This window comes from Balaenoptera physalus (genome assembly GCF_965194825.1).
Source record: "Balaenoptera physalus genome assembly, chromosome: 11".
In the NCBI taxonomy this organism is placed as follows: domain Eukaryota; kingdom Metazoa; phylum Chordata; class Mammalia; order Artiodactyla; family Balaenopteridae; genus Balaenoptera; species Balaenoptera physalus.
Genome location: NC_138896.1, coordinates 108656294 through 108674582, shown reverse-complemented (window position 1 = coordinate 108674582; position 18289 = coordinate 108656294). Strand labels below are relative to the sequence as shown.

The window sequence follows — 18289 nt, the reverse complement described above, 5'->3', positions numbered from 1 at the left end:
CAACAAAAACTATGACACAATGGGTGACATTTTTCTTGTACCTTGTTTAGAGTTCCTAAATCTCCTTTAAATGAGTGTGAATTTCTTTTATTAATGAAATAAAATATAGATTATGAAGAAAAATTTCAGAAATAGAAACAAGTATAAACAGAAAAAAGTGAACTTCCATACCACTGTAAAAATAATGTGTAAAAAATCAACTGTATTTCTATATACAATGAACAATCAGAAATTGGAATTTTAAAAAATACCATTTACGATAATGTCAAAGAACTTTAAATACTTACAGATACATTTTACAAACCATCAAAAAAACATTAAGGATAAGTTGAGAAACCATCAGAAACTTTTCTCAAAATTTGTCCAAGGTCGGGACTTCCCTGGTGGCACAGTGGTTAAGAATCTGCCTGCCAATGCAGGGGACACGGGTTTGATCCCTGGTCCAGGAAGATCCCACATGCCGCAGAGCAACTAAGCCTGTGCGCCACAACTACTGAGCCTGCGCTCTAGAGCCCACGTGCCACAACTACTGAAGTCCACGTGCTGCTACTACTGAAGCCCACGTGTTCTGGGGCCTGCATGCCGCAACTACTGAGCTGGCAGGCAGCAACTACTGAAGCCTGTGCTCTGCAACAAGTGAAACTACCACAACGAGAAGCCTACGCACTGCAACGAAGAGTAGCACCTGCTCGCTGCAACTAGAGAAAGGCTGCACACAGCAACGAAGACCCAATGCAGCCAAAAAAAAAAAAAAACTGTCCAAGGTCTATACACTGACCATGACACACAAAATGCTGCTGAGAGAATTAAATAAGAATCAAATAAATGATGAGATATCCCACGATCGTGGATTTGAAAATTCAGTATTGTTATAATCTCAATTCTCCCTCACACTGATTTACAGATTTATTGTAACCCCAATCATAACACACAAAGGCCTTTTTGTTGAAGCTGAAAAGCTGATTCTAAAATTTATAAGCAAATGCAAAGGACCTAGAGGAGCCAAACAACTTCAGAAAAGAACAAGGCTGGAGAACAAACACTACTTGGTTTCAAGCCCATTACAAAGCTCAGTAAAGAAGGCAACACGATATTTGCATCAAAAGAGACAAATAGAGCAGAGGATGCAGAAACAGACCCTCACATAAATGATTGATTTATTGTGGCAAAATACACATAAAATTTACTGTCTCAGCCAGTTTTAAGTGTGCAATTCAGTAGTATTAAGTACATTCACATTACTGTGCAACCATCACCACCACCCATTCTCCAGAACTCGTTTCACCGTTCAAAACAGTTAACTCTGCCCTCATTAAACAATAACTCCCCCCATTCCTCCTCCCCCCCACCCCCAGGCAACCACCATTCTATTACTTTCTGTCTCTATGGATTTGACTGCTCTCAGTATGAATACTTCATACAGGTGAAATCAATCAGTATTTGTCCTTTTCTGACCAGCTTATTTCCCTTAGCGTAATGTCCTCAAGGTTCACGTTGTAGCATTGGTCCAAATTTCCCTCCTTTTAAAGGTTAAATAATATTCCATTGTATGCATATACATTTTGTTTACCCATTTATCTGTTAACCTGGTTGTGTCTTTGGATCTAAACTGAATCTCTTGTAGACAAGATACAGCTGGATTATTTTTTAAATCTGGCAACTTCTGACTTTTGATGGAAGAGTTTAATCTATTTACTTTTAAAGTAATTAGTGATAAGGAAAGACTTCTGTCATTTTGTTATTTATATAGCTTTTTTGTCCATCTTTTTTTTGCATTACTGTCTTCTTTTTACTTGATTTTTTGCAGTGAAACATTTCAATTCCTCTCTCATTTGCTTTCATGTATATTCTTTAGGTATTTTCTTTGTAGTTACCATGGGGATCACACTGAACATCTCAAAGTTATAACACTCTCATGTCAATTTACAGCAGCTTAACTTCAATAACATACTAAAATTCTGTTCCTTTAAAGGCTCCATATCCACCCTTTTCTTTTATTATTGTCACAAAATTACATCTTTATGCACCAGGTCCAAAAACATAAACTAATAATTGTTTCAAATGATTTTTAGTCTCTTAAATTATTACAGAGAACAAAATATAGAGTTACAAAGTTACAGTGATACTAGCTTTTAGACTGTTTTTCTAAAAAATATATTAGACTCCTAAATCAAGTAGAAAACAAAAACTACAGTTATAAACCATTGTTACAATAATACTAGGTTTTACACCTGCCCATGTATTTACCTTCAATGAGATCTTTGTTTCTTTACATGGACTTGAGTTACTGTCTAGTGTCCTGAGCATTTCTTGTAGGGCAGAGCCAGTGGTAACAAACTCCCTCAGCTTTTATCTGGGAATGTCTTAATTTCTCCCTTACTTGTAAAGGACAGTTTGCCAGATATAGCATTCTTGGTTGAGAATTTTTTCCTTTTAGCACTTTGAATATATTGGCCCACTGCTTTCTGGCCTCCAAAGTTTCTGATGAGAAATCTACTGATGATCTTATTGAGGATCTCTTGTCTGTTACTTCTCTCTTACAGCTCTCAAGACTCTTTTGGTCTTTGTCTTCTGACAGTGTGATTATATAACGTGTCTTGGTGTAGGTCTCTATGATTCATCCTATTTGGAGTTTGCTTAGCTTCTTGGATGTTTATATTCACGTCTTTCACGAAATTTGAGAACTTTTCAATGTTTCTTCAAATAGTCTCTCTTCTCTTTCTGGGACTCCCACAATATGTATGCATTTAACAGTGTTCCAGGGCTTCCCTGGTGGCGCAGTGGTTGAGAATCTGCCTGCCAATGCAGGGGACACGGGTTCAAGCCCTGGTCTGGGAAGATCCCACATGCCGTGGAGCAACTAGGTCCGTGAGCCACAACTACTGAGCCTGTGCTCTGCAACAAGAGAGGCCGCGACAGTGAGAGGCCCGTGCACCGCGATGAAGAGTGGGCCCCGTTCACCGCAACTAGAGAAAGCCCTTGCACAGAAATGAAGACCCAACACACCCATAAATTAATTAATTAAAAAAAAAAAAAAACAGTGTTCCACAGGTCCCTCAGGTTCACTTTTCTTCAATCTTTTTTTTTCCTGTTCTTCAGACTTGATTATTTTCCATTATCCTATCAGCAAGTTCACTGATTCTTCTGCCTTCTCAAATCTGTCTTTGAATCCCTCTAGTGAACTCCTCCTTTCAGTCACTGTACTTTTCAGCTCCCAAATGTCATTTGTGTTTCTTTTTAGGTTTACTACCTCTTTATTGATATTTCCATTTTGTTCACACATTCTTCACTTCCTGCATGTCTTGTTAGTTGAGCATCTTTAAGATGGCTATTTTTAAGTCTTTGTCTAGTAGATCCTCCATCAGGTCTTTTACAGGAAGAGTTTTTTGTTGGTGCTTTTTTTTTCTTTGAATGGGTCATACTTTTCTGCTCTGCTTTTTTTTTTTTTTCCAGTTACCTTGGAGTTTATTTAAACTAAGAGAAAAAGGTCATAATGTTTTCATGCAATACATACTTCGTTCTTTAAATAACAATTCTGACAAATAACAGAAAGAATTAAGGAATGCTGTATTTGTGATCCATACAAAACACCAACATTTTGGGTTATACATAATTTAAAGAAATGTCCCAAACACTTTTCAAAATACTGTAGTAGCCAACACACAGAGGCATGCCTTAGGTGGCCATAGGAATGCAGTTTAGAAAATAAAGAAAAAAATCACACTGTAACTACTCAATTTCTTCAAAATCACTGAGCAAGAAAAGCAACAATGAACTTCCATTCTGACTTTACGTAACTTCTATACAGTACCTTGACTTAAATCCAAGAGCAAAAGTTAAGACTCTCCTCCTCTATTTTTGGTAAACAACTGCATGGTAAACGTAGACGATTTTCCCCCCGGATTTTACCTGGGAGTGGCCTTTTAAATTTTTTATTTAAAAGAGGGCAGGTTTGGCACTTTTATACTGATGTCACCAATGTTAATATTTCTTGGGATCTCAGGAAGATTCATATTCTTTACAGCTGATACAGCATGGGCTGGAGCTCCTGCTAAGCCAGCCTCAGATTTCTCCAGTTTATTTTGTGCATCAATTTGTGTAACAATCTCATCCATGCTGGTCTCCAATACCATTCCCCCCATCACCATTTCTGCAAGAATATTGGGAACCTTGTCTACGTGGAAAATTAAATCCAGTTCACAGACATTTTCAAAACACTTGTCTAATGTTTCCACAAATACTTGAATTAGATCTAAAATGCCAAGTTCACTTTCTGAAGAATCCACACAGAAGACAAAATATAATGTTGCATAATGTCTATAAATCAGTTTGTTGTCAGATCCTCCAATTAATAATCCTCCTGCTAGGAAATTACAAACATTTTCATCTCTCTTAGATACCAAATGGAATGTCTCCCTGATGATTTGCTGTTGTGTATCTTCACTGTAGGGCTGGTAGAACTTGGAGAGCCACGGCTTCCCGTGGTTGTTAAAGATGAGGATTGCCTTGATCATGGCTGAGCCGGGCCGACGGGCTGGGAGCTGGGGGCCAGGCCGGGGGCCGGCGCGCGAGCCTCGCCTCGGGATCTCGCTGGCGATCCTTCCCCACCCGCACCCGCCCGCACACCTCTGCTCTGCTTTTGTTGAAAATTGGACATGTGAATTAATAATGTGGTAACTTTGGAAATCAGATTTTCCCTCTTCCCAGGGTTTGCTCCTTTTTCTTTTTTGGCTGTGCTGTGTGGCATGTGGGATCTCAGTTCCCCGACCAGGGATCAAACCTGCACCCCCTGCAGTGGAAGCACAGAGTCTTAACCACTGGACCACCAGGGAAATCCCCAGGGTTTGCTCTTTTTTCCATAATCGAAACATATTTGACATATAACATTGTCTAAGTTCAAGGTGTACAATATGTTGATTTGATACATTTATATATTGCAATAGGATTGCCACCATGGCCTTAGCTAATACCTCTACTACATCACTAATTATCATTTCTTTTTGAGGCAGTAATAATTAAGATCTATTCTGTTAGCACATTTGATATTTATAGTACAGTGCTGTTGTCTATAATCACAATAATGTACATTAGATCTCCAGGACTCACTTATCTACTAGTTCCAAGTGTATACCCTTAAACAATACCTCTCCAATTCTCCCATTCCCCAGCCCCTAGTAATCACATATTCAACTGTTTTAGGAGTTCAGCTTTTTTAGATTCCACGTATAAGTGATTATCACAATACTTGTCTTTCTCTGACTTATCACACTAAGCATAGTATCCTCAAGGTCCATCCACGTTGTTGCAAATGGCAGGACTTCCTTTCTCATGGATGAATAATATTCTATTTTCCTTACATATATCTTGGTATCTTACATCTTCCTTATCCATTCAACAACTGGAGAACACTTAGGTTGTTTCCATACCTTGGCTATTGTGAATAATGTTGCAATAAACATGGGAGTGCATATTATCTCTTTGGGTTAGTGTTTTCATTTTTTAAAATTAATTAATTAATTTATTTATTTTTGGCTGCATTGGGTCTTCTTTGCTGCACGCAGACTTTTTCTAGTTGTGGTGAGCGGAGGCTACTCTTCGTTGTGGTGCGCAGGCTTCTCACTGTGGTGGCTTCTCTCGTTGCGGAGCACGGGCTCTAGGCGTGTGGGCTTCAGTAGTTCCAGCACACAGGCTCAGTAGTTGTGGTGCACGGGCTTAGCTGCTCCGCAGCATGTGGGATCTTCCCGGACCAGGGATCGAACCCGTGTCCCCTGCACTGGCAGGTGGATTCCTAACCACTGCGCCATCAGGGAAGTCCCAGTGTTTTCATTTCTTTTGGGTATACACCAAGAAGTGAATTACTGGATATGGTAGTTCGATTTTAATTTTTTAAGGAGCCTCCATACTGTTTTCCATAGTGGCTGACAAATTTACAATCCCACCAACAGTGCACAAGGGTTCCATTTTGCCACATCTTTATCAACATTTGTTACCTGTGGTCTTTTTGATGATAGTGATTCTAACAGGTGTGAGGTGTTATCTCATTGTGGTTTTGATTTGCATTTCCCTGCTTAGCGATGTTGAGCACTTTTTTCATATATCTGTTGGATATTTGTATGTCTTCTCTAGAAAAATGCCTATTTAGTTCCTCTGCCCATTTGTTAATCTTTTTTTTTGCTATTGAGTTGCATGAGTTCTTTATATATTTTGGATATTAGTCCCCTATCCAATATACGCTTTGCAAATATTTTCTCCCATTCCTTAGGATGCCTTTTCATTTTGGTGATTATTTCCTTTGCTGTGCAGAAGATTTTAGGTTTCATATTCCACACGTTGATTTTTATTTTTGTTGTTTGTGCTTTTGGGTTTTGTTTTGCTTTTTAATTGTTGTAGGCTTTGTCTAATGCCGAGGATCAGCCTGAGGTGTAAACTTAAGGTGTTTTCAGGTCTTTCCTGAGCCTGTCCCTTTCCCAGGTCATGCATGGTGACTTTCTAATTTGCCGCCCATATATGCGATTGCTTTAGAAGGTCCTAGTATTCCATCTGGCTCCTGAAAAAACAAAAAGAGGGACTTCCCTGGCAGTCCAGTAGTTAAGACTCCGCCCACCCACTGCAGGGGGCACAGGTTTGATCCTTGGTTGGGGAACTAAGATCCCACATGCCACGTGGCCAAAAAAAAACCGGCAAAAATGAAGAGGAAAAAAGGCACTAGCCCTTTAAATCCCCTAGAAGTGACTTCTGCCAGAGGGGGAAGGGCTTGCAACATTGTAAGAAGCTGCAACACCATGGCCTCTGCCTCCTTGTCTGCACCTCTGATCAGAAGCAGCAATCAGCAACCAGCACAGATCCCTAATACTTGCTGCACAGGGTCCGTTTTGCCCACTCTGGCTCCCACAAGCCGTGTACAGGCTGCTCCAGGAACAAGTGCATAGCAGCCTGCTTTGGGTCTGGGGGTGGGTAGCTGCCTCTGTGCTCAGAGGCGAAACTGAAATTAACCACATTTTTGTCCGGGCCCCCTCCCCCGCCCCCGCTCCACCACCTAGACTCCAGAGCTCCTCAACAGTTACAACAGACAGATTCTGCCAGTGCAATTGTTGTCTGGCGGGGAGACAGATTTCCTGGTGCTTGATATTCTGCCATCTTCCGGGAATCTTATGGTCAACTGATTTTTGACAAAAGTATCAAAGTCAGTTAAATAAGGAAAGGATCATCCTTTCAATAAATGTTGCTAGAACGACTGGATAGCCACATGCAAAAAAGAAATCCTCAAACTTTACCTCACATCATGAACTGGGACATTACCTGGGAATGGATCATAAATCTAAATGTTAACAGATAAAAATATAAACCTTCTAAAAGAATATGTAGGCGAAAATCATCATGACCTTGGGTTTGGTAGATATTTTATGTACAATACAAAAAGCATGAACTACAAAAGAAAAGACTTGTACCGAATCAACATTAAAAACTTTTGCTCTTTGAGACACTGTTAAGAAAATGAAAAGTCAAGCCACAGACCAGGAGAAAATTTTTGTAAAACATACACCAATTAAAAGTCTTAAATCTCAGTTTCTAAAAAATGCATAAAATATTTGAAAGACACTTCACCAAAAAAAGACATACAGATGGCAAATAAGCACATGAAAAGATGACCAACATCTTGTTAGTCATTAAGGCAATGAAAATTACAACCACAATGAGATACCATAGCACACCCAGTAGAATGACTAGAATTGAAAAGACTGACCATACCAAGTGCTGACAAAAATGTGGAGCAACTGGAACTCCAATGCACTAGTGGGGATGTGAAGTGGTGACCACTTTGGAAAACCATTTGGCACTTTCTTAGATTTCAGCATGAACCTACCATATGATTCAGACACTCCACTCCTAGGTATTTCCCCAAGAGAAATGCAAGCACATGTCTACACCAGACTCACAAAAAAATGTTCACAACATCCCTTTCTGTGATAGCTGAAGTCTGGGTACCTACCAAGTGTCAATGAATAGGTGAATGGATAAACAAATTTTGGCATATGCATACAGCATTAAAAAGAAACAAAGTATTGATGCACACAACATGGATGAAACTCAAAGTTAGGCCGAAAAAAGCTGGACAAAAACATATATAACATATGAATCTATTTAAATAAAATTCCAGAAAATGCAAATTAAGCTGCAGTGACAGAAAGCACATTAGTGGTTGCCTGGGGACAGAGAGAGAATGAAAGGGGCACAAGAAAACTTTTATGGGTTAAAAAAAAAAAAAAAAAGATACAAAAGACCTTGAGAGATTGGATCCAGATGGTGGAAGAGCAGGACGTGGAGCTCACCTTCTCCCCACAGATACATCAAAACTACATCTATGGGGCTTTCCTGGTGGTGCAGTGGTTAAGAATCCACCTGCCAATGCAGGGGACACGGGTTCGAGCCCTGGGCTGGGAAAATTCCACATGCCGTGGAGCAACTAAGCCCGTGCACCAGAACTACTGAGTCTGTGTGCCACAACTACTGAAGCCCACGTGCCTAGAGCCCAGGCTCCGCAACAAGAGAAGCCACCGCAGTAAGAAGCCCGCGCACTGCAACGAAGAGTAGCCCCTGCTCGCTGCAACTAGGGAAAGCCTGTGCACAGCAACAAAGACCCAATGCAGCCAAAAATAAATAAATAAATTTATATATTAAAAAAACAATTGAAGTCAAGGTCTTGAAGTATTTGTACACACATGTTCATAGAAGCATTATTCATAATAGCCAAAAGGTGGAAGCAACTGAAGTGTCAAGCAACAGACGAGTGGGTGAGTAAAATGTGACAGATCTAGATAGTCCACTGCATAGATGTTATAGATTTGTGAACAGATATATAGATATACACATGGAATATCATTCAGCCTTAAACAGGAAAGAAATGGTGGCACACGCTACAACATGGATGAACCCTGAGGACACTAAGCTGTGAAATAACCCAGTCGTAAAACGACAATTCCGTATGATTCCACGTCAAGGCGGTATCTAGGGTAGTCACAGCCTTAGGTACAGAAAGTGGATGGTAGTTGCCGGGGACTGGGAAGAGGGGTGATGGGAGGTAATGGTTAATGGGTACAAGTTTTCCGTTCTGAAGATGAAATGAGCGCTGAAAATGAATGCTGGTGATTGCACAACAGTATGAATGTACGTAATATCACTGAACTGCACACTTCTACATCATTAAGATAGTTAAATTTTATTACGTGCCTTTTACCACAATAAAAAATTTTCAAAAAACTTACAAAAATAAAAATAAAATTAAATTTAAATGAATTAAAATTTTTAAAAAAATGTTTCTACATGTGGAACGACTCTTACAGAACATCTATTGAATACTGGCAGAAGACCTCAGACTTCCAAAAGGGCAAGGAAATCTCCATGTAACTGGGTAGAGCAAAGGAAAAAAGAAAAAAAAAAGGGCTTTCCTGGTGGCGCAGTGGTTGAGAATCTGCCTGCCAATGCAGGGGACGTGGGTTCGAGCCCTGGTCCGGGAGGATCCCACATGCCGCGGAGCGACTGGGCCCGTGAGCCACAGCTACTGAGCCTGCGCGTCTGGAGCCTGTGCTCCGCAACGAGAGGCTGCGATAGTGAGAGGCCCGCGCACCGCGATGAAGAGTGGCTTCCGCTTGCCACAACTGGAGAAAGCCCTCGCACAGAAACGAAGACCCAACACAGCCATAAATAAAATAAATAATAATAAAAATAAAATTTAAAAGAAAAAAAAAAAGAGAGAGAAAGGAATCAGGATGGGACCTGCGCCTCTGGGAGGGAGCTGTGAAGCGGAAAGGTTTCCGCACACTGGGAAGGGTCTTGGGAGCAGGTGCAGATCACTGCCCCCACCTTCCCAGGAGCCTGCGTGGCTCACCCTGCCAAGGGCCTCGCGACCTGGTGCCAACCACCCAGGGGCACGTGACCCGCCATCACCGCTGCGGAGGGACCGTGACCGGAAGCCAACCACTGCTCCCGCCTCCCTGGGAGCCCGCGTGAGCTGTGCACCTGCGTACGTGCGCGCCCCTACCAAAGGGATATGAGCCAGCCTGTGCTGAAGAGAGAGACGGCAAGCAACCACAACAAAAACTGCCCTCACGCCAAAAAAAGTATTAAACCCGCACAAGCTACACAGGGACGCTCCTGCATAGAAGTAGCCCTCCAAGATTACAGTAGGTAACTGTTTCTCCTAAACTCACAGACTAAGAGAAACATAAGCAAAATGAAGAAGCAGAGGAATCACTCTCAGTTAAAAGACCAAGAAAATTCCCCTGCCCTGAAGGAACAATGAAACCGACCTCTTCAGTCTAATAGACACCAAGGGACTTCCCTGGTGGTCCACTGGCTAAGACTCCATGCTCCTAATGTAGGGCGCCTGGGTTCAATCCCTGGTCAGGGAATTAGATCCCACATGCCACAACTAAGAGTTCGCATGCTGCAACTAAAGATGCCCCATGCCACAACTAAAAGATCCCACATGCCACAGCGAAGACACAGCACAGATTAAAAAAAAAAAAGACAGACACTGGGTTCAAGAAGGAGATAATGAAAATACTGAAGGAATTAAGAAAGGTTATTGACAGAAATTCAGATAACCGTAAAAATGAACCAGAAACTATAAGAAGGACCCAAGAAAAGTTAGAAAATTCATTTGCCGAGATGAAAGCCGAGCTCAAGGCGATGAAGAGCAGCGTGAATAATGCAGAAGAAAGAATAAGTGACCTGGAAGATAGACTCATGGAAATTACCCAATCAAAACAGCAGACAGGAAACCAAATGCAAAAAAATGAAGGCAATATAAGAGACCTACGGGAAAATATAAAGTGGGTCAATCTACACATAATAGGGATTCCAGAAGGAGAAGAAAGAGAAAGGGGGATTGAAAATGTATTTGAAGAAATTATAGCTGAAAACTTCCCAAACCTAAAGAAGGAAACATATAGATACAGGAAGCACAGAGGGTCCCACACAAGTTGAACCCAAACAGACCTACACCAAGACATAGTATAATAAAAGTGGCAAAAGTTAAAGATAAAGAGAGGGTTCTAAAGGCAGCAAGAGGAAAACATACACTTCTTTACAAAGGAACCCCCATGAGGCTATCAGCTGGTTTCTCTACAGAAACACTGCAGGCCACAAGGGAGTGGCAAGATATATTCAAAGTCTTGTAAGAAAAAAATCTGCAACCTAAAGTACTCTACCCAGCAAGATTATCATTTAGAATAGGAGGAGAAACACAGAATTTCTCAGACAAGCAAAAACTAAAAGTACAGCAATACTAAACCTATCCTAAAAGAAATATTGAAAGGTCATCATCTCTAAACAGAAAAGAAGCAAGAAGAAATAGGAAGGAGGAAATCACAATTGGAAGTAAATCACTTAAATTAGCCAGTATACGGATCAAAAAGAAAAGAAAAAAAACCTATTTGTGAAAGCAATGATAAACACAACGAATAGCAAAAGGATAAACATGAAGATGCAAAAAGGGACATCAAAATCATAAAATGTGGGGAAGGGGAGTAAAAAAAATGCCAATTCTTTTTTTTTTAGAATGTGTTTGAGCCTATATGACTATCAGTCTAAAGAAAGCAGATATAGGAAAGGGTTAACACATAATACTTGAAAAACAGGGCAACCACAAATCAAAAACATACAATAGATTCACAAAAACCTAGTAGAGGAGAACACAAGCATAAACGGAAATCATCAAACCACAAAAAGAAAAACAAAAAGAAAACGGAACAAAGAAGAAACAAGGTTTGAAATGGCAATAAATACTTATGTAACAGTAATTACCTTAAATGTCAATGGACTAAACGCTCCAATCAAAAGACAGAGTGGCAGACTGGATTAAAAAAAACAAGAGCCTACCATATGCTGCCTACCAGAGACCCACCTGAGGGCAAACACATAGATTGAAAGTGAGGGGGTGGAAAAATATATTTCATGCAAACTGAAATGACAAGAAAGCAGGAGTTGCAATACTCATATCAGATAAAATAGATTAAAGCAAATGCTATAGAGAAAGATAAAGAAGGACACTATATGATAACAGGATCAGTACAAGAAGAGGATTTTATACTCATCAACATATGCACCTAATACAGGACCACCCATACATACAACAAATACTAACAGACATAAAGGGAGAATGGATAGGAATACAATAGTAGGAGACTTTAATACCCCACTCACATCAATGGACAGATCTTCCAGACAGAATCAATAAGGCAACAGAGGTCCTAAATGATACAACAGAACAGTTAGACTTAATTGATAATTTTCAGGACACTACATCAAAAAAAAAACCAGAATAGGGCTTCCCTGGTGGCGCAGTGGTTGAGAATCTGCCTGCCAATGCAGGGGACACAGGTTCGAGCCCTGGTCTGGGAAGATCCCACATGCCGCGGAGCAACTAAGCCCGTGAGCCACAACTACTGAGCCTGCGCGTCTGGAGCCTGTGCTCCGCAACAAGAGAGGCTGCGATAGTGAGAGGCCCGCGCACCGCGATGAAGAGTGGCCCCCACTTGCCGCAACTAGAGAAAGCCCTCGCACAGAAACGAAGACCCAACACAGCCAAAAATAAAAATAAATTAATAACAAAAACAAAAACAGAATATACATTCATTTCAAGCGTACACGGAACATTCTCTAGGACTGACCACATCCTAGGGCACAAAACTAACTTCAACAAATTTAATAGGAGTACAGAAATTATTTCAAGCATCTTCTCTGACCACAACGGCATGAAACTAGAAATCAACAACAGAAAAGAAACGAGAAAAAAAGATTACATGGAGACAAAATACCATGCTACTAAAACACCAATGGGTCAATAAGGAAATTAAAAAGGAAATTAAAATATACCTTGAGACAAATGACAAGGAAAACACAAGTATGCAAAGTCTATGGGATGCAGCAAAAGCAGTTCTTAGAGAGAAGTTCGTAGAGATACAGGCCTTCATCAAAAAACAAGAAAAATCTCAAGTAAACAACCTAACCTACCACCTAAAAAGAATTAGAAAAAGAAGAACAAGCCAAACCTTACATCAGTAGAAGGAAGGAAATAATAAAGATCAGGGAGAAAATAAACAAATTAGAGATTGAAAAAACAATAGAAAAAAATCAACAAAAATAAGAGCTGGTTCTTCGAAAGGGTAAACAAAATTGACAAACCTCTGGCCACGCTCACCAAGAAAAGACAGAGAACCCAAATAAACAAGAAATGAAAAAGGAGAAATGAAATCTCAACTGATATTGCAGAAATACAAAAGACCGTAAGAGAATACTATGAACAATTACATGTCAACAAATTCGGCAACCTAGAAGAAATAGACAATTTTCTAGAAACATACAGCCCACCAAATTTAATCAAGAAGAAATAGATAATTTGAACAGAATGATCACTAGAAGAGAAACAGAATCGGTAATAAAAAAAACTTCCTACAAACAAAAGTCCAGGACCCGATGGCTTCACAGCTGAATTCTACCAAACATACAAAGAAGAACTTATACGGATTCTTCTCAAACTCTTCCAAAAGACTGCAGAGGAGGGAACACTCCCAAAGACATTCTGTGAAGCCACAATCACCCTAATACCAAAACCAGACAAAGATACCACCAAAAAAAGAAAATTACAGGTCAATATCTTTGATGAATATAGATGCAAAAATTCTCAACAAGATATTAGCAAACCGAATCCAACAACACATAAAAAAGATCAAACACCACGACCAAGTGGGATTCATCTCAGGTTCCAAAGGATGCTTCAACATATGCAAATCAATGTAATACAAATTAATAAAAGAAAAGTAAAAAACCACACGATCATCCCAATAGATGCAGAAAAAGCATCTGACAAAATTCAGCATCCATTCATGATAAAAACTCTTACCAAAGTGGGAATAGAGAGAACATATCTCAACATAATAAAAGCCATTTATGAGAAATCCCAATATAATACCCAATATAATACAAACAGCCAATATAATACTCAACGGTGAAAAGCTGAAAGACTTCAGACAAGAAAAAGAAATAAAAGGCATCCAAATTGGAAGGGAAGAGGTAAAACTGTCACTACATGCAGATGACATGATACCATATATAGATTACCTTAAGGACTCTACACAAAAACTACCAGATCTAATAAATGAATTCAGAAAAGTAGCAGGATACAAGATAAACATTCAGAAATCGGGTGCATTCCTTTACACTAACAATGAAATATCAAAAAGGGAATGTAAAAAAAAAAAAACTACCATTTAAAATTACACCAAAAAAAACCCAAAAAACACCTAGGAATAAACCTGACCAAGGAGATGAAATATTTACACGCTGAGAACCATAAAACATTAATAAAGGAAATAAAAGAAGATTCAAAGAAATGGAAAGATATCCCACACTCTTGGATTGGAAGAATTAATATTGCTAAATTGGCAATACTACCCAAAGCAATCTACAGATTTAATGCGATCCCTATCAAATTACCCACGACATTTTTCACAGAAGTAGAATAATCCAAAAATTTATATGGACCCGTAAAAGACCCAGAATTGCCAGAGCAATCCTGGGGGGGGGGGTGAGAAAGCAGGAGGCATAACTCTCCCAGACTTCAGACAATACTACAAAGCTACAGGGACTTCCCTGGTGGTCCAGTGGCTAAGACTCCACGCTCCCAATGCAGGGGGCACGGGTTCGATCCCTGGTCAGGGAACTAGATCCCACATGCCGCAACTAAGAGTTTGCATGCCGCAACTAAGTCCTGCATGCTGCAACTAAAGATTCCACAGGCCACAACTAAAGATCCCATATGCCGCAACAAAGATCCTGCGTGCTGTAACTAAGACCCGGTGCAGCCAAATAAATAAATATTAAAACAAAACAAAACAAAGCTACAGTAATCAAAACAGTGTGTTATTCGTACAAAAACAGGCATACGGATCAATGGAATAGAATAGAAAGCCCAAAAATAAACCCAGACACCTATGGTCAACTAATTTTCGACAAAGGAGGCAAGAATATAAAACGGGAAAAAGACTGTCTCTTCAGCAAGTGGTTCTGGGAAAGTTTGACAGCTGCTTGTAAATCAATGAAGTTAGAACACAACCTCACACCATACACAAAAATAAACTCAAAATGGCTTAAAGACTTAAACATAAGACATGGCACCACAGAACTCCTAGAAGAGAACATAGGCAAAACATTCTCTGACATAAATCCTACCAATGTTTTCTTAGGTCAGTCTCCCAAGGCAACAGAAAGAAAACCAAAAATAAACAAACAGGACCTAATCAAACTTACAAGCTTTTGCACAGCAAAGGAAACCATAAAAAAAACGAAAAGACAACCTATGGAATGGGAGAAAATATTTGCAAATGATGGGACAGACAAGGACTTAATCTCCAACATATACAAACAGCTCATACAACTCAACAACAAAAAAACAATCCAAGCGAAAAATGGACAGAAGACCTCAATAGACATTTCTTCAAAGAAGACATACAGCTGGCCAGTAGGCATATGAAAAGATGCTCAACATCTCTAATCATTAGAGAAATGCAAATCAATCTACAATGGGGTACCACCTCACACTGGTCAGAATGGCCATCATTAAAAAGTCTACAAATAACAAATGCTGGAGAGGGTGTGGAGAAAAGGGAACCTTCCTACACTGTTGGTGGGAATGTAAGTTGGTGCAGCCACTATGGAGAACAGTAGGGAGGTTCCTCAGAAAACTAAAAATAGAATTAACGTATGATCCAGCAATCCCACTCCTGGGAATATATCCAGACAAAACTCTAATCCAGAAAGATACATGCACCCGCATGTGCACAGCACACTATTCACAATAGCCAAGACATGGAAACAACCTAAATGTCCACTGACAGATGAATGGATCAAGATGTGGTACATGTATATAATGGAATACTACTCAGCCATAAAAAAGAATGAAATAATGCCATTTGCAGCAACATGGGTGCAACTAGAGATTATAATACTAAGTGAAGTAAGTCAGAATAAGAAAGACAAATACCGTATGATATCGCTTACATGGGGAATCTAAAATATGGCACAAATGAACTTATCTACAAAACAGAAGCAGACTCACAGACATAGAGAACAGACCTGTGGTTGCCCCAGCGCAGGGGTGGGGGGTAGAGATGAACTGGGAGTTTGGGGTTGGTAGATGCAAACTATTACATATAGAATGGATAAAGAACAAGGTCCTACATATAGCACAGGGAACTATATTCAATATCCTGTGATATAGCATAATGGAAAAGAATATTAAAAAAAGAACCTATATATGTGTAGAGCTGAGTCACTTTGCTGTACAGCAAAGACTGGCAGAGCATTGTAAATCAGCTATACTTCAATTAAAAAAGGAAAAAAAAAGACCTTATTTACAAAGCAGAAAGAGACTCACAGGCATAGAAAACAATCTTATGGTTACCAAAGGGGAAAGGTGTGGGGAGGGATAAATTAGGAGGTTGGGATTAACACATACGCACTACTATACACAATACAGATAACCAACAAGAACCTACCATATAGCCCAGGGAACTATACTGAGTATTCTGTAACAACCTATAAGGGAAAAGAATCTGAAAAAGTATATATATATATATATCTGAATCACTGTGCTGTACACCTGAAACTAACACAACTTTGTAAATGAACTATAATTAAAAAAAGTTTAATAATAAATTTTAATTGTTAAACTTTGAAAAAAAAAACTTTTAGAGGTAATGGGTATGTTTATTACATTAATTGTGTTGATGATTCCTTAGCAGTAATGTTTACATGCCAAAATTTATCAAACTGTACACTTTAAATGTGTAATTTATTGTAAATTAATTATACCTCAATAAAAATTGGAAGAAAAAAAAGCCTGACAAAACAGATAGTAAGTATAAATAGAAGAACAAGGAACTAAGGAACTAAAAATAGTAGTAGTAAGATAACCACTAGAACAAAAATAGAATAGAAACAAAACATATTTATATACAACTCAGCAACTTTTAAAACTAGAAACATGATAGCTCTGTAGATCAGCAGTTCTCAAAAGGGTGGCCAGGGCACCCGCCAGACTTCCAGGGAGTCCACAGAAGAAAACTATTTTATAAAAGAAAGATGCTCTTTGCCTTTTTAATCCTAGTTCTGTCATGCGCCTACAGTGGAGTCTTCCAGGGCCTCTGTGGTTTGTATCACAGATTAAATGTAGAAACAGATATGAGAATCCAGCTGTCTTCCAATAAGCCAAAAAGTTTGCAAAACTGTAAAACAATGCCACTCTTCATCAAAAACACTGTTTATTCATTGCAGCACTATTTACAATAGCCAAGACATGGAAGCAACCAAAATGTCCAACAACAGAGGAACGGATAAAGATGTGGTGGACTTCCCTGGTGGTGCAGTGGTTAAGAATCTGCCTGCCAATGCAGGAGACACGGGTTCGATCCCTGGTCCGGGAAGATCCCACATGCCGCGGAGCAACTAAGCCCCTGTGCCACAACTACTGAGGCTGCATGCAACAACTACTGAAGCCCGTGAGGCTAGAGCCCGTGCTCCACAACAAGAGAAGCCACCACAATGAGAAGCCTGCACACCACAACGAAGAGTAGCCCCCGCTTGCCGCAACTAGAGAAAGCCCGCGTGCAGCAGCAAAGACCCAACGAAGCCATAAATAAATAAATAAATTTATTTTTTTAAAAAGAGATGGGGGCTTCCCCGGTGGCGCAGTGGTTGAGAATCTACCTGCCAGTGCAGGGGACACAGGTTCGAACCCTGATCTGGGAAGATCCCACATGCCGCGGAGCAACTAGGCCCGTGAGCCACAATTGCTGAGCCTGCGCATCTGGAGCCTGTGCTCCGCAACGAGAGGCCGCGATAGTGAGAGGCCCACGCAACGCGATAAAGAGTGGCCCCCACTTGCCGCAACCAGAGAAAGCCCTCGCACGAAACAAAGACCCAGCACAGCCATAAATAAATAAATAAATAAATAAATAAATAAATAAATAAATAAATAAATAAATAAATAAAATAAAAAAAGATGTGGTGCACATATACAATGGAATATTACCCACATACAATGGGATATTGCTCAGTAATATACAATGCAATATTACTAAAAATGAAATAATGCCATTTGCAGCAACGTGGATGGACCTAGAGATTATCATACTAAGTCTAGTAAGTCAGACAGAGAAAGACAAATATCACTTATATAGAATCTAATTTTAAAAAAATGATACAAATGAACTTACAAAACAGAAACAGA

General features: G+C 39.7%; 1 protein-coding gene, 1 long non-coding RNA gene and 1 pseudogene across 5 annotated transcripts in view; all 3 read right to left on the bottom strand.

Annotated features, from left to right (window-relative positions):
• The window catches only part of ACAD9 (acyl-CoA dehydrogenase family member 9), a 63128-nt gene that overhangs the window by 38553 nt on the left and 6286 nt on the right, over positions 1 to 18289 (bottom strand). The window lies entirely within an intron of this gene.
• LOC309638275 (AP-3 complex subunit sigma-1 pseudogene) lies at positions 1159 to 4620 on the bottom strand (annotated as a pseudogene). The gene has a single exon. The product of its transcript is annotated as an AP-3 complex subunit sigma-1 pseudogene (transcript).
• On the bottom strand, positions 1159 to 18053 carry LOC309638292. The gene is made up of 2 exons (XR_014251056.1): positions 10040 to 18053; positions 1159 to 2363 (listed from the first exon to the last, which is right to left on the bottom strand). It is a non-coding gene; the product is annotated as an uncharacterized lncRNA (long non-coding RNA).